Source organism: Silene latifolia, chromosome Y (genome assembly GCF_048544455.1).
Source record: "Silene latifolia isolate original U9 population chromosome Y, ASM4854445v1, whole genome shotgun sequence".
NCBI lineage: Eukaryota > Viridiplantae > Streptophyta > Magnoliopsida > Caryophyllales > Caryophyllaceae > Silene > Silene latifolia.
Window position 1 is genome coordinate 87,723,886 of NC_133538.1, and position 13,905 is coordinate 87,737,790.

At 36.6% G+C, this 13,905-nt stretch overlaps 1 non-coding gene across 1 annotated transcript; it reads left to right on the top strand.

Annotated features, from left to right (window-relative positions):
• Positions 1–2,518: 2,518 nt before the first annotated feature.
• On the top strand, positions 2,519–2,625 carry LOC141635129 (small nucleolar RNA R71). Its single transcript, XR_012539833.1, has one exon. It is a non-coding gene; the product is annotated as a small nucleolar RNA R71 (small nucleolar RNA).
• Positions 2,626–13,905: the final 11,280 nt, after the last annotated feature.

Sequence of the window (13,905 nt, forward strand, 5' to 3'; positions counted from 1 at the left end):
CGAGTTCTACCACTGATTTTCAGGTGATTATACTTGGAGACAAAAGATTGTCCTCTTAGCTTTCCAACACCACCGGAATCACCATGTTTGCCCAAGTAACGATGAAATGGCAGCCGTTTGAAGTTCAGTGCGCGAAGCAGGAAATGTGCGCTGAAAAGTACTCGATCGAGTACAATTATGTTCGATCGAGTCCTTTTTCTACTCGATCGAATAGATTCAATTTAAGGTTTACTCGATCGAGTAGATTTTTCACTCGATCGAGTGGTTTGAGCTTTATTTTACTCGATCGAGTGGTTTAAAATCAATCGATCGAGTAGTTTCTTATTGGGCTCGAGCTTTTTAGTCTTAATTCGTTATTAGGTCAAATAAAAATCCTATTATCTATAAATAGGAAGGTTTAGACGTCATTTAGCTCTCTCTCTCACTCTCCCTATCACTGGATACAATACCTTTCTTCTGTTGAATATTTTTCTTTTCTCTGCTCTTTTCCCGGATCTTACTCTGTAATTCTTTCTTACTCTTTTCTCTTATTTAATGTTTATTGTTATTCTATTCCTTGTTCTTGCATTACTTTTATTTATGTCTAGCTAATTCTCCCTGCTAGGATTAGGGTAGTCGATGAATTAACGTTAATTGCTGATTAATTTACGGATTTGTCGTTGTTGTTATGTCTATGTTGTTAATCGCTACAATTAATTGTTACTGTCTAATTGAGTCGACGCAATTAGTCATTTTATCGTAGTAAACCTTGACCTGGACCGGATGGTTGGAAAGGGTGAAACTCGTAGCGAACAATAGGATGCTTTAGTGAGGGCGGTAGCTAAGCTAATAGTATTTTAGGGCGAATTGAGACCGGAGTGAGATATTCATTGCCTCTTAGACCGACACATCCACTAATCTGTGACCTTAACTGCAATTAATTGACATTCATTGATGACCCGACATCCTAGTTCTCTCCTTCTCTGTTTAATTCCTCTTATTCCTTTTTAATCTTACTAGTTTAGTCAAAACATTCAAAACCCCCCATCTTGTGACCGTAGACAGACCGAGCAGACAAGTGAATAGTGACCGCCTCCCTGTGGAGATCGACTCTACTTACTACTAGCTTCTGTTAGTGTAACTAGCTTTTTTATTTTTGGTACCTGACGACGGTATCAAGTTACAGCAATGGCGGGGAGGGGAGAAGGAAAGGGATATTAACGAAGCGGTTTTAGGGTGGAGGTGTGAAATCGAGTTTATGTAATGTTCGTTATGGTGTAGTGCTGTTATGGAGTCGTCATTGATGGACTATAGTGAGATAGGTGAGTTGAGTGGATAATTTAAGAATATGAAAGAGAATGTCGGAAGCACTTGTTTAATAAAAATGTAATCCCAGTCGTATAACCAATCTCAACTAATGGTGTAGATTTGTGAGCACAAACTCACCATAAGAACTAAACTCACGAGATCCCGCGTCTATATATATATATATATATATATATATATATATATATATATATATATATATATATATATATATATATATATATAGACACACACACATGCACATGCCCACGTGCACGCGCACGCGCGCGCGCACACACACACATATATATATATATAATGTACTAATAGTAAGCAAATTAGTCAATAGTAAAACTAATCAAATTTGTCAATTAGTACAACTTTAGTGAATTAACAATTAATTACTAAATCTCGTCTCATTTAATAAATTTATTATTCAATTATCGTATAATCGAAAAATAAATTCCGCAGGCCTGCGTTCTAAACTCATTGTCTCTACAAAACTCACTGGACTAACCTTTAGTCAATTATTTAAGGGACTAATTAAACTATATCATATATAAGTAATTAGATTTCTATTTGGGCTCATTCCTTTAGGTATAATCGAAAGGGATCAGCTGAACACCGTTGCCATACGACAGTAACCTCATACTCGAGTTGGCCAATAGTTACTAATATACGTTGATCAGCTGACTAGTATTGCCATTAAATATCCCGGGTATATTCTTTTAATGAGATTTATTATATAGACACATTATTATGGAGGACACCTACTCCCACATGAAGTTGTTGTTGATGTAGTGGAACAAGCACATTGGAATTCTTGTAGAAGATAGGCCTTTGAGCTTAAAAGGCATTGGCTTGTTGGAAATTATTAACACAAAATTAGGCAGCATGCCCCACACCTCTAAAAAGCTCACAAAAGAGCTAAATTGACTTGACATTTTATTCGCTTGCGGAGTAAAATTAGAGCCTTGAGAGCTCACAAGTTGTTGAGTGAGGAAGGTCACTTGAGCTTGTAAAAGTGTCACATTCGGATCTTCTTGCTTAGCCTACAATGGATTTGCACTCCTTAAATTGACATTGTGAGTCATGAATAGCCATAGACTTAATAGTAACATGTGCAATAGCCACATACATTTGATCAAACCTCTCATTGTTGGCGGAGTCAAGGATGCGATGAGACTCAGAATAATATCTTTTGTAGAAGGTGATAGTCAAAAACCAAGTATTTAACCCATGATGAGGGCATTCTCTTTGCAACTCTTTGTACCTCTCCCATGCTTCAAATAAGCTCTCATCAAGCCCTTGTCCGAAACCAGTGATTCGACTTCTCAAAAGAGCGGTCTTTTCCGGAGGGAAATAACTTTGGTAGAAATCAAGAGCCAAGCTACTCCAATCAGTGAATCCCATGGAAACTTTCTCAAGGCTATTGATCCATAGCATAGCCTTGTCTCTCAAAGAGAACGGGAATAGCATGTCCCAAATTTGATCTTGTGTTACACCCGGTTGCCTTATCATAGAGCAATAGTCAGAAAAAACTTTGATGTGCAAGTTGGGATCTTCAACTGGACCTCAACAAAATTGGTGTTTCTCAAAAAGGCTAATGAAAGCCGGTTTGATCTCAAAATTTGACGATTCAATATTGCTGGTGGAAATTGTTGAAGTAGGTGTCCTCCACAATAGTGCGTCTATATAATACATCCCATTAAAGGAATATACCCGGGATATTTAATGGCAATACTAGTCAACTGATCAACATATATCGATAACGATTGGCCAACTAAGGTTTGACGTTATAGTCGTACGACGGCGGTGTTCAGCTTATCCCTTTCGGTTACATCTAAAGGAACGAGCCCCAATAAAAATCCAATTATTTGTATCTGATACAGTTTAACTAATCCCTTTATTTATTGACTAAAAGTTTGTCGATTGAGTTTTAATCGAGAGAAGGGGTTTAGAACTCGCACCATCGGAAGTTATTATTCAATTATATGATAATTGTTTAATAAAATTGTTTATTGAGACGAGGTTTTCTAATTAATTATTAATTCACTAAAATTGTACTAATCGAATAATTAGATTAGTGTTAGTATATTTTATATGTATATATATTGATATGTATATATAATTATTATGGAGTGTTTTATATTTACATAATGGGTAACACTTAAGAGGATGATTAAGTGGATGATTCACATGTATTTGTAAGACAAATATTAAAATCAAAATGGACACATAATAGGTCCATTATAATAGGTCTATTTGGACCGTGTAAATAGGGAAAGAAATGGGTGTTTAGACACCATTATTTCTAGTTATGCATGTTGTGTTGTTCTCTATGTGTAATGATGATGTTTATGCATAAAATAGAACAAATGGAAAAGCATACAAAAAATCTTGAACACTCCACCTCCTCTCTCCTCTTGAGTGGCCAGCCTCATGGCCTCTTTATGGGCAATTTTTACTCATAAGATTTTTACTTGTGCAAGTGTGAAAATCTCTCAAAACATCTCTCTAGAAAAACTCTATCAAAACTAATACAAAATATTACTAAGAGTTAGTATTTGTGGTAATCAAATATTACTAAGTGTAGTAGTTTTCATAGTAATAGCTAAAGGGGAGCTCTTATAATATCTAGTTAATATTATAAGTGCTTTTGGAGGCAAGTTCTTAGGTGCAACAAGAAGGAGGTATTATACTTTGAATACTAGGATGATCTTGCCATGTTTTGTAGAAATTCTATAAGACAACAAGTTGTGTTGTACTTATTTTTTCTATAAGCATTATAAGGAAATTTTTACTTCTTTTTTCTAATTTATTTATTTGTATTTGCATACCTGTTATATAAATCCATTAATCACTAATTTAATGTAATTTGATAAACTAATTAGAGGAGTCTAATTAGGGGTCTATGACTTTGAGCAATACCCCTAGGGAGCATTTCGGCGGTGGGCTTGGAATGGTTTGATAAGCGAACCATTTTCTTTGTAATTGGTGGTGAAGATGATGGTGGATAAGGAGTAGTGGATTCTTCTTCTTCAAGAGTTTGATAATTTCCACGGATGTGAGCCAAACTATCGATATTGGAAGAATTTGCGAGCTCTTTGAAATAGTTTAGTCTATGGTGGAAGGTTCTCTCGGGCTCCGGATCAATTGGAATTAGCTAACCCAAATGAGAAGACCCGCGCATAAGACCAAAAACTACAAGAAGATGGTAAGAACGGTCCAAAGAACAAATGTTCCCCAAGACAAATAAAAATAAGATAAAATTAAATAACTAAAAAGTAACAAAACCGTACTCACCGCCAACGACGCCAAAATTTGACAGGGTTATCGCATATCGAAGTCAAAGATAAATTACCCTATTATAGGCTAACAACAAATGAATGTTGTTAGGAAAGTAGGGGTCATTCACATGGAGAAGGGAATTACTAAACAACTTGTCGTGGGTTGAATTTTATCAATATCGATTAACGAGTTTGGTTGGAAGTGGGGTTTGTAAATTTCAATAAATTATCGCAGCAGTTCTGACGGCAAAATAAACTGCATACAAAAGAACTATATGGAATTCAATGCTAAATTATCTTATAAAACCCTCAATTTGCATGATAAGACTTTAAAATTTTGTTATCATAACTCCCGGCATAAAAATATTTAAATATTATTCTGACAATTTACAATTTGTATGAATAGAATTTTCAGATACATGCAAAAAATAAATAAAAATGATGTATATACATACTAACTCTTACGTAAATTTGTTTTTATTGTACTACATACATGCATTTATATTAAAAAAAAGTGAAGTACATTTCATCTTTGGGGAGTACACATTCAATGAATTTATATTTTAATAACTCGGAGTAACATCAACTTACCAAGGAGCCTTAACCAGACCTTCCCTAGTAAGTAAGGGCGTTAACATCTCGGTTGCCCGAGGTAAGTATATCAAAAGACAAAAACAGAACATTTATAAAATGTATCTTTACGGTTATACAACAAGACAAAAGAAAAAGACTCTGTAACTACTGATGAGATTACTAGCATAAGCGTCAGTGTGAAGACTCGATCCCGTCCATATCCCGCAAGCAACATCAACATCCAACCTGCTAAACAACTGCTCACCATCCCCGAATGGATCACCACAGTTTGGAAAACATAAAACGGAGTCAGTCAACTATACAACCAAATCAACATACGTAGCGGAAACAAATGAAATACTACAATCAATCCACCTCTAACTCCAACAATCGCTAATCATTGACTACACACCAAAGTGTATGGTCCTGCCAGGTTACCCGTCGCAACAGGTAACCCACACCGCCAGTGGGGGACCGCAGCCTTGCCCACCAAATCCCCGTTTATCGCAACGAGCGATCCCAACTGCTTAATGTGCACAAGCCCTTTATGACGGGAGTCACAAGGGGCGAACATGGGTATAGAACCATCTCCCGACATAGTTCCACAACAATCATCCAACCAACATCACAAACCAACCAACCTCCATCAACTACAACCAGCGATCACATGCCAATAATCAATCACAAACAATCAATTAATTATATAGCCAACTGACTAGGAAACCCTACCTTTTCGTAAAACCATAGAATGCATCCACTGTCACGTCACGCAGGACCCCTTATCGTATCCTACCACAACAATCGTATCCTAGCACTAAGCTATTCAAAGACTACTGCGGAAAAGATAATCAATCACAAACTCACCTTGATGAACAACCGATATCGGTGAAGGCGACAAACCTGACTCGATGACCACATGGATAGACTGTTTACATCTCCGGATTAGATCATGGTAAGACGATAGATAGGTAGGTAGTGAGAGATGAGATGTTATAGAAAGTATTAGGTTTAGAAAGTGGCGGAATGATAGAATGAAATTTTATAAGACACTACCTCCGCGTAATATAACTATCATGCTATCAAACACGTACTCGGTCGAGTAAGCCCCAACTCGACCGAATACACAGCACTCGGTCGAGTTACCCTTATTCGACTGAGTGACTGCTACTAGATCAGGATCATGGTCTGGTGTTCGACTATACGTATCTCCTTTGTTCCATCTCGCACTAGGGTCCTTCAAGGTCAAAGGGTTGGTCAACGAGTCCCTAAAACGGCGGGTATTACATATAAATATAATGTTTAATCATGTATAGTAGATATGATTTATATTACGTACGCATCTCTTTTAAATCTCAATAAATATATACATGAGTTTGTAAAGAGTTATTTATAAATTTAGTGGCTTATCTAGCGAGCCCAAACCCAGCCCTTATGGGCTAAATCGGGCTTTCGCGCCTAAATGTGCTTTTCGGGCTGTAAAATTTACGACTTACCAAACGAGATAAGTAACATAATACTATCAATGAGTACTTTAGCAAAAAAAAGTTAATTTATAAAAGCGTACAAAGTTTGATGAATTGTTTACGAATTAATCTCCAAAAATATAATAAATACAATCATTGACACTTTGGAATGTTTGATCATATATAGCAGATATGATTTCTGTTACGTACACCTCCCTTTTAAATCTTAGGAAATATATACATGAGTTTATAAAGATTTATTTATAACTTTAACGCTACTTAAACAAACTTTATAAGAAAAAAATATTTCTTAATTAATTAATATAGGTTGGGCAATGCCAAATATTGGGTCATGCATTTGGCTAAACCCGATACAAAAGCACTTTGGGCTTTTTTGGGCCAAAATAAAAGGCCCAAACCCTTCAAAAAAGCCAGGTCGGACCGATGGGCTTGGGCCGTTTGATACTGATTTATTGTCCTTAGTTAATAGTATCAAAAAAGTATTCGGATCTTTCTACTTCGATTTTCAGGAAAATAAAGGCATTAACTATTACTGTAACACCCCCATATACCAAGGTCCCTTACCAAGGACCACCCCAACATATAAAGGTGCTACCATCTCGGTTACCCGAACTGAGCAGATCAAATATACAATAACAGAACATTTATTAAATATATTTTACAACATAAACCAACGTGAGAAATATTACAACATGAGCAACTGAAAGGACTACTAAGCATGAGTGATAGCGGCATCTAGTTTAACAGCGTGATGACTCAATTCTCTTCCATATCCCCGAATAGATCACCACAGTTTTGAAAACATAACACGGGGCCAGTTCACTGAGTAATCAAGATAAGTAAATCACAAAGACAGCTAATACAATTCAATCCAATTATATAATCATCCTCTAGACTCCACCAGTAACCAGTGACTGACTACACACTCAAGTGTGTAGCCCTACCAGACTAACCATCGCAATAGGTAATCCTCACCGCCAGTGGGAGCCCGCAGCCTTGCACGCCTAAGCCCCGCTCATCGCAACGAGCAATAACCCATGTCCATTAATGTGCACATCCCTCTTCTGACGGGAACCACAAGTGGCGAATCTAGGGCGTGAAGCCATTCCCGAAGGATGACTCCACTCAGCTGAGGACACACCTAGCAAACATAGACAAACAACAACCAATCCAACAACAAAGAAACACAATTTCAACAATGATACTAATCATGTCAAAACAACAATCAATCCGTCATCAATCAATTAAATAGGGAACTGAGTAGGGAAACCCTTCCTTTTCACTATTTCATGACAGTGCGTCCATCAAACAAGCCATGCAAGACTCCATGACGACCCTACAAGTAACAACCATATCCTATTACTAAAATAATCAAGATTTACTGAAAGATAACCACTAAACACAAACTCACCTTGAGATGCAACTGATGCCACCGACGACGATAACCCAACTTGATGACTTCATGCACAAACCATCTCCCTTCTTAGGTTAGTGTCCAAGGCCATGTGAGAAGTATAGGGTGATAAGGGATGATTGGAAGAGAGAGGGGTTAGGGTTATAAAGAGAAAAGAACCGTCGAAAAGTGAATTACATTTTAGACTCTGCGTTTTATAATAATGCATTGACTGACGAGGTACTCGGTCGAGTATAGATATACTCGGCCGAGTACGCCCTACTCGGTCGAGTATCACAGTTAGTCGGACGAGTAACCCTAACTAGGTCGAGTAAATAGCTACGTTGATCAACCAATCACTCCCGTATCCCTTGCTACGGCTCTCGTTTAGTCAATAGGCCGGTCAAAGGGTCCTTAAACAGGGCGAGTATTATAGTCTTCTCTCCTTAAAAGAAACTTCGTCCCCTAAGTTCGTCCCACACCTCCCAAAACAACACGAGAAGGCAACTCAAGGGATCACCTAGTACCCACGCGACAAGAAACACCATGTAAAGTTATGACGTATACAAGACTAAGTTATTATCATTAACTGACATGATTTTGATAACCATGAAGTAATTATACTATCACTATATGCAAACCATCAAACTATTTAGGAAACAAAGCAAATGTCGTAAATTAATTTAAGTTATGAAGTGACAGCTTAAATACTCCAAAGTAAAACATTAAAGAAGTTTTTGCTAACTTTGCCATAACTTTTGCCGCGATGTTATACACCCCTCTTAAAAGGCACTTCGTCCCTGAAGTTCACCCAAACCGTAAAATGAGGCGTGCATATATGTAAAGACAACAATCATGGAACGTATATCACTTTTCTTAACAATTAAAACATGTATGGAACATAAGTAGGACAACCACCACATTCATGCAATTTACAAATAAAGTAACATGCAACATCAACAAAGAGGGGTGTAAACTACACACAACTATAACAAGTACGATAAGATTATCATGCCATCAGCCATACCAACTCTTATATCGATACTATCACAATTCATGCCACGTCGACGTACCGTCATCATATAGACCATATTCATACCATCCGAGATTCATACCGATACCAGGACACCCATGGATACATATAGAACAAAAGCAAACAACTTGCGTTTATTGCACAACAACTCAAACAACCGTGGATGAAAATCAGGCTACTCGGTCGAGTATCGACGAGTACTCAGTCGAGTACTCGATACTAGGCCGAGTATCAGTTTGCTCGGTTGAGTTTTCCAGACCAGAATGTGACGTTTCACATTCCTCCCTCAAGTCATGGAAAGGATGCACCTGCAAAACACGTATCATGTCAACCACCCAAACAAGTATCCTAGTCTCAACGACCCCTATAGTACAAAGAAAGGAAATCAAGTATTGGCCTTATGGCCGATTACAATCATCCAAAACATATAAAAAGAAAGTACGATAAAAGTTTAACAAATATCCAACAACAAGACCATAAAATTAAAGTAGAGTTCAAATGTCCGCATCCTCATCCATATCCTCGCCACCACCTGTCTCAGATGTCCCTGCTCCCTGTTAAGCTCTAGACGAGTAGCCTCCACCGCCGGTCCACCTCCCTGCCTTGTCCAGCTGGCTGCCATAGTTGGCTCCCGACGGCTCTGTGAGACAACCAAACGTGTAGTCTATCGGTGCTCTTCAAGAGTTGGGGTCCACCCCATAACTATGGAACACCCCGGTGTCAATCCTAGGCCTTCTTCACCATACCGGTTGTGCCAACTTCGTCCCTATACCCTTGTTGTAGGCCATCTCATGCATGTTTTACAACACCAGGGTAGTAGAGATCTGCTTGGTCAGCTCACTGACCTGCATCCCAGGGTCGTGGACAGTGGGGTAGGGCGACTACTAGGTCGGATAGAAGCTAGGTGTGGTATAGGAAGGCTCAGTCTCGGCCTCTCTAGTCTCCTTCCCTCTAAGGTGTGTTAGGTTCATATACCTATTATTAGACATTTCTAATAGTGATTTAATCAACATATTAAATTTGTCATAGTGGATCTAGTGCATGCATAACAAAATAAAAGAATAAGAGAAAAAAAAAATGTTCCTTACATTGTTGTATGGAACGAAATAGGAACAAGTAAGGTCTCCTACCTTCACTTGTTCTTGAGCTATGATAAGTATTAGGATGATCCTCCAAGACTCTATATTAGGAGCCCTCCTTTTGATTTCACCCAAGATTTGACCCAAAATTACTACTAACGTTAACTAGATATTATGTAGTAATATACCCTTAATTATTACTAATATTACTAATATTACTACACTAGTAATATATGACAAATATTAGTATTTGAGTGGTTTTTGAGGTTTTTGCATGTAAGGAAAAGATGAGCATCTAGAGAGAATAAAAATGAGAAATATTGAAAACAACAATTGTTCTTCCCACACCTTGAAAGTGCCGGCCATATTACTCTTTATAGAGCATTTTTGTCTTCTCCAAATATCACATGCATATTCTTTATTGGTAGTGTCATATTATGTAAAGGCAACATCACAAGTGGTGCTTGTGTCATAAGATTTTTAGACAAAATAGAAGACTTAGGATAAGTGTCATATCTACTCTAAAAACCGGTGCCCATACTCTATTTGGTCCATTTTTGTCTTATAATATTTGTCCCACAAATGCTTATGAGTCTTATGTTTAATTATCTTACATAATTAAATATTAATTTGATCATACAACAATTATGTGACAAATTAATAAACATATATTCACTCAACTTATTGAGTAATATTTTACCAATATATCAACATATAATGGGTTCCATAATAGCTATTTAGTTAAATTTACAACCTCTTGTAAATGTAAATAACTAATTACCTCTACCTCGAAATATTTATAAAACCTCAACATAATTTAGTAAATTAATATATTAATCCATTAAATCGAATTTTATTTAATCACATTACAATAAGATACAAAATCCAACTCATATAAGTAAGGGACTAATTAATCCGTATCGAATACAATTAATTAATTATTTATTTGGATCTCATCCTTTAGGTGTGTACTTAAAAGATCAACTGATCACCACTGTCAACACGACAGTAACGTCAAACTCTAGTCAGCCAATCGTTACTGATTAATGTTGATCAGTTGACTATATAATTTATCATCCCTTCCGTATTCTTAATTTGAGATTTAAATATGTGATTGCACTATTGTTGAGAACACATACTCCAACAATCTCCTACTTGTCCGAGACAAGTGTGCGTCACCAATTCTCTTGTCCTATTAAAATCTCCCACTCAATATAAGGTGTCTTGCAGGTCGTACTTGCATTTGATCATATATTGAGTGGTTTCCTCGATCTGGAGAGTAACTGTCTGATTGGAATTATCTACCGTAGATACCTTCCGAGCGTGGCCAAGCATTTTCAGTTCACTACTCCTCGAGTGGCCCTGAGATTTCAAACAACCCTGACAAGGGGGTGGACAATTCTTACCGCACTGTTTCCTTCGTATAGCCAGAGTTCATCATAACCAAAAGATACCCATTTGACCTCAGTTACGACAGTCGTAGAGCATAAATCAAAGTCACTCAGAAACTGTGCCACCTTGGGCGAACAATCTCTCGTCAAAGAATTGACACAAAAGAATACTATAATAGCTCTCGCCACGACCAGGCTTTATAAAAATTACTAGAACTCTATAAGCGGTCAATGCCCAACAGAGTGTCCCATACAGTCTGCTTATGTGATCGATTAGTCATCCCATATGACTCTATGACACTTGAACTTGCCATCAATCGCATCACACTCTAGTCACTTCGAGACGTCACCTCATATAACAACTAGGGGCCAATACTATGTTAATCCAGTTCACTTAAATAGGGTTCAACATTGTCTCGAAAACCTATTTGGAAAAACAAAGTATTAAAGAAAAGAGTTTTATATAAAACTCAAACGATGAATGCATTATCACATATGCAAAATTGATATAATATCAATTATTACATAATCTATAATTCATTCTTAATTTTGTATATAATTATACATCTCAACTCAATTGAAATGGCATGACTTATCATGCTTAGCTTATGAAAAAGCCTTGGTTAGCAAGTTTTAGCAATACTTTGCACTTTCCCTAACCTTACTATATATTATTTCCCATTCTTGTGAATAATCTTGTATTATAAGAACTTCTTTGAGTACGTGTCAAGATCCAATCTGGACATAGGCTCTCTTGCCTTTGAATAACTTCCACTGTCCTCAATATGTGTAGGGATAGGACTTTCGGTTATTGGAACAAACTACCATAGTTCCTCCAATTCATAAAACTGGATCCTAATATCACCCCCTCCTTCTTGCATATCTCATTATCGCAAGTGTACTCAATTTTCGTTGTGTATATCTCATTGTTCAACTGCCTACGATGTTCCTAGAAGTTATCCTCCTTAAATAATATAGCCAAGATAGTTCTCTAACCATCCTTATGTGTTTAGAATATGGTTTTGTGCAACTCCTTGCACATAAATCCATCTCATTTCTAAATGCTCACCTTCATTTCTTTATTACTTTCTTGAGTACTAACCAATGAAATATATTGCTATATGGAGACTTCTCTCAAGGATTCGATTTATAACTTCTCATAATACTCCAAGTATACGACGTTTAAGAAGGGTGATACATGTTAGCGTAACGAATTAATTCCGCAGCGGAAGCATGTGGATTCAATTTCTACATGTTCAATACTTTTGAACTTGTCAAGATTTTTATTAACATAAGAATATTCATTTAATGCTAATATCCTTTTAGAACTATCTTTATTGGTCGGGATACCTTAGAGATGTATTATTCTTCTCCTAAGTCTTCCATCATTCAAAATGATCAATATGTCCCTTACATATAAGACTAGTAATACCACATTACTCCCACTAAACTCCATGTATAAACAAAACTACTCGACAATTCGAGAAAAGTTTATCACATGATCAAAACATACAATTTCAACTCCTTGACTTTTACTTAAGATTTCTTCTTAAGTTCGTATCCTACCTTAGGATAGTTGCGATTTACAAAACTCATGCAAGATGATTTTTAAAATCCAACTGTCAAATTATATCCGAATTCAGTGAGGCGTTGTTGTTGCGTGCAAAACCCTTTGTCACCAATCAACCAAGCTAAATAAACATCTTCTTTTTTATGCTTACTTTGGACTTTTACAGAGTTGAAACTAGATAAAGCATTTTAATAAGTTACAGACTTGTTACTCACAAAAATAACATGACTCCTGTCCACTTTAGATTTCGAAGAAATAATTACTGATTTTGACAAAGAAGGAACATCTTCCTACGTCTTATTCTCAGTTTCTGGCTCTTGAAAATTTTCTCCCACTCTGTCTTTAAGAAATACTCCTCGTTTCATTAATAGACAGCATCACGAGCCACAAACCCTTTATTCTCGTGATCATGTAGGAAGAGAGAGCACATGTTTACTATCGAAACAAGTTACAACTTAGGTGTCTGGCCTAACCATATGTCATATGAATTGTACTTGATTGCTTTAACTATATTCTGTTTTAGTGGAAAAAATTTAAATGCCAAACAAATTTTATAACAGAAACTACCTCCAACTATATTGTAAAGATTCAATCATATCGTAATGAAAGTGAACTTGTGATACCATATCACTTTCTATTTGGTGTAAAATAAAGTCATTAATTCATGGTTCTCATCCTAAACAAAGTACTAATACTTTGTTTTTTATACTTCATAAGAACAATTCATTGAATTTATTCAAAGAATTTCTCTTCTTACCTCATTAAGTGGATACCAAGTATCTACCTAGTTCTTCGGTAAAAGAGGAAG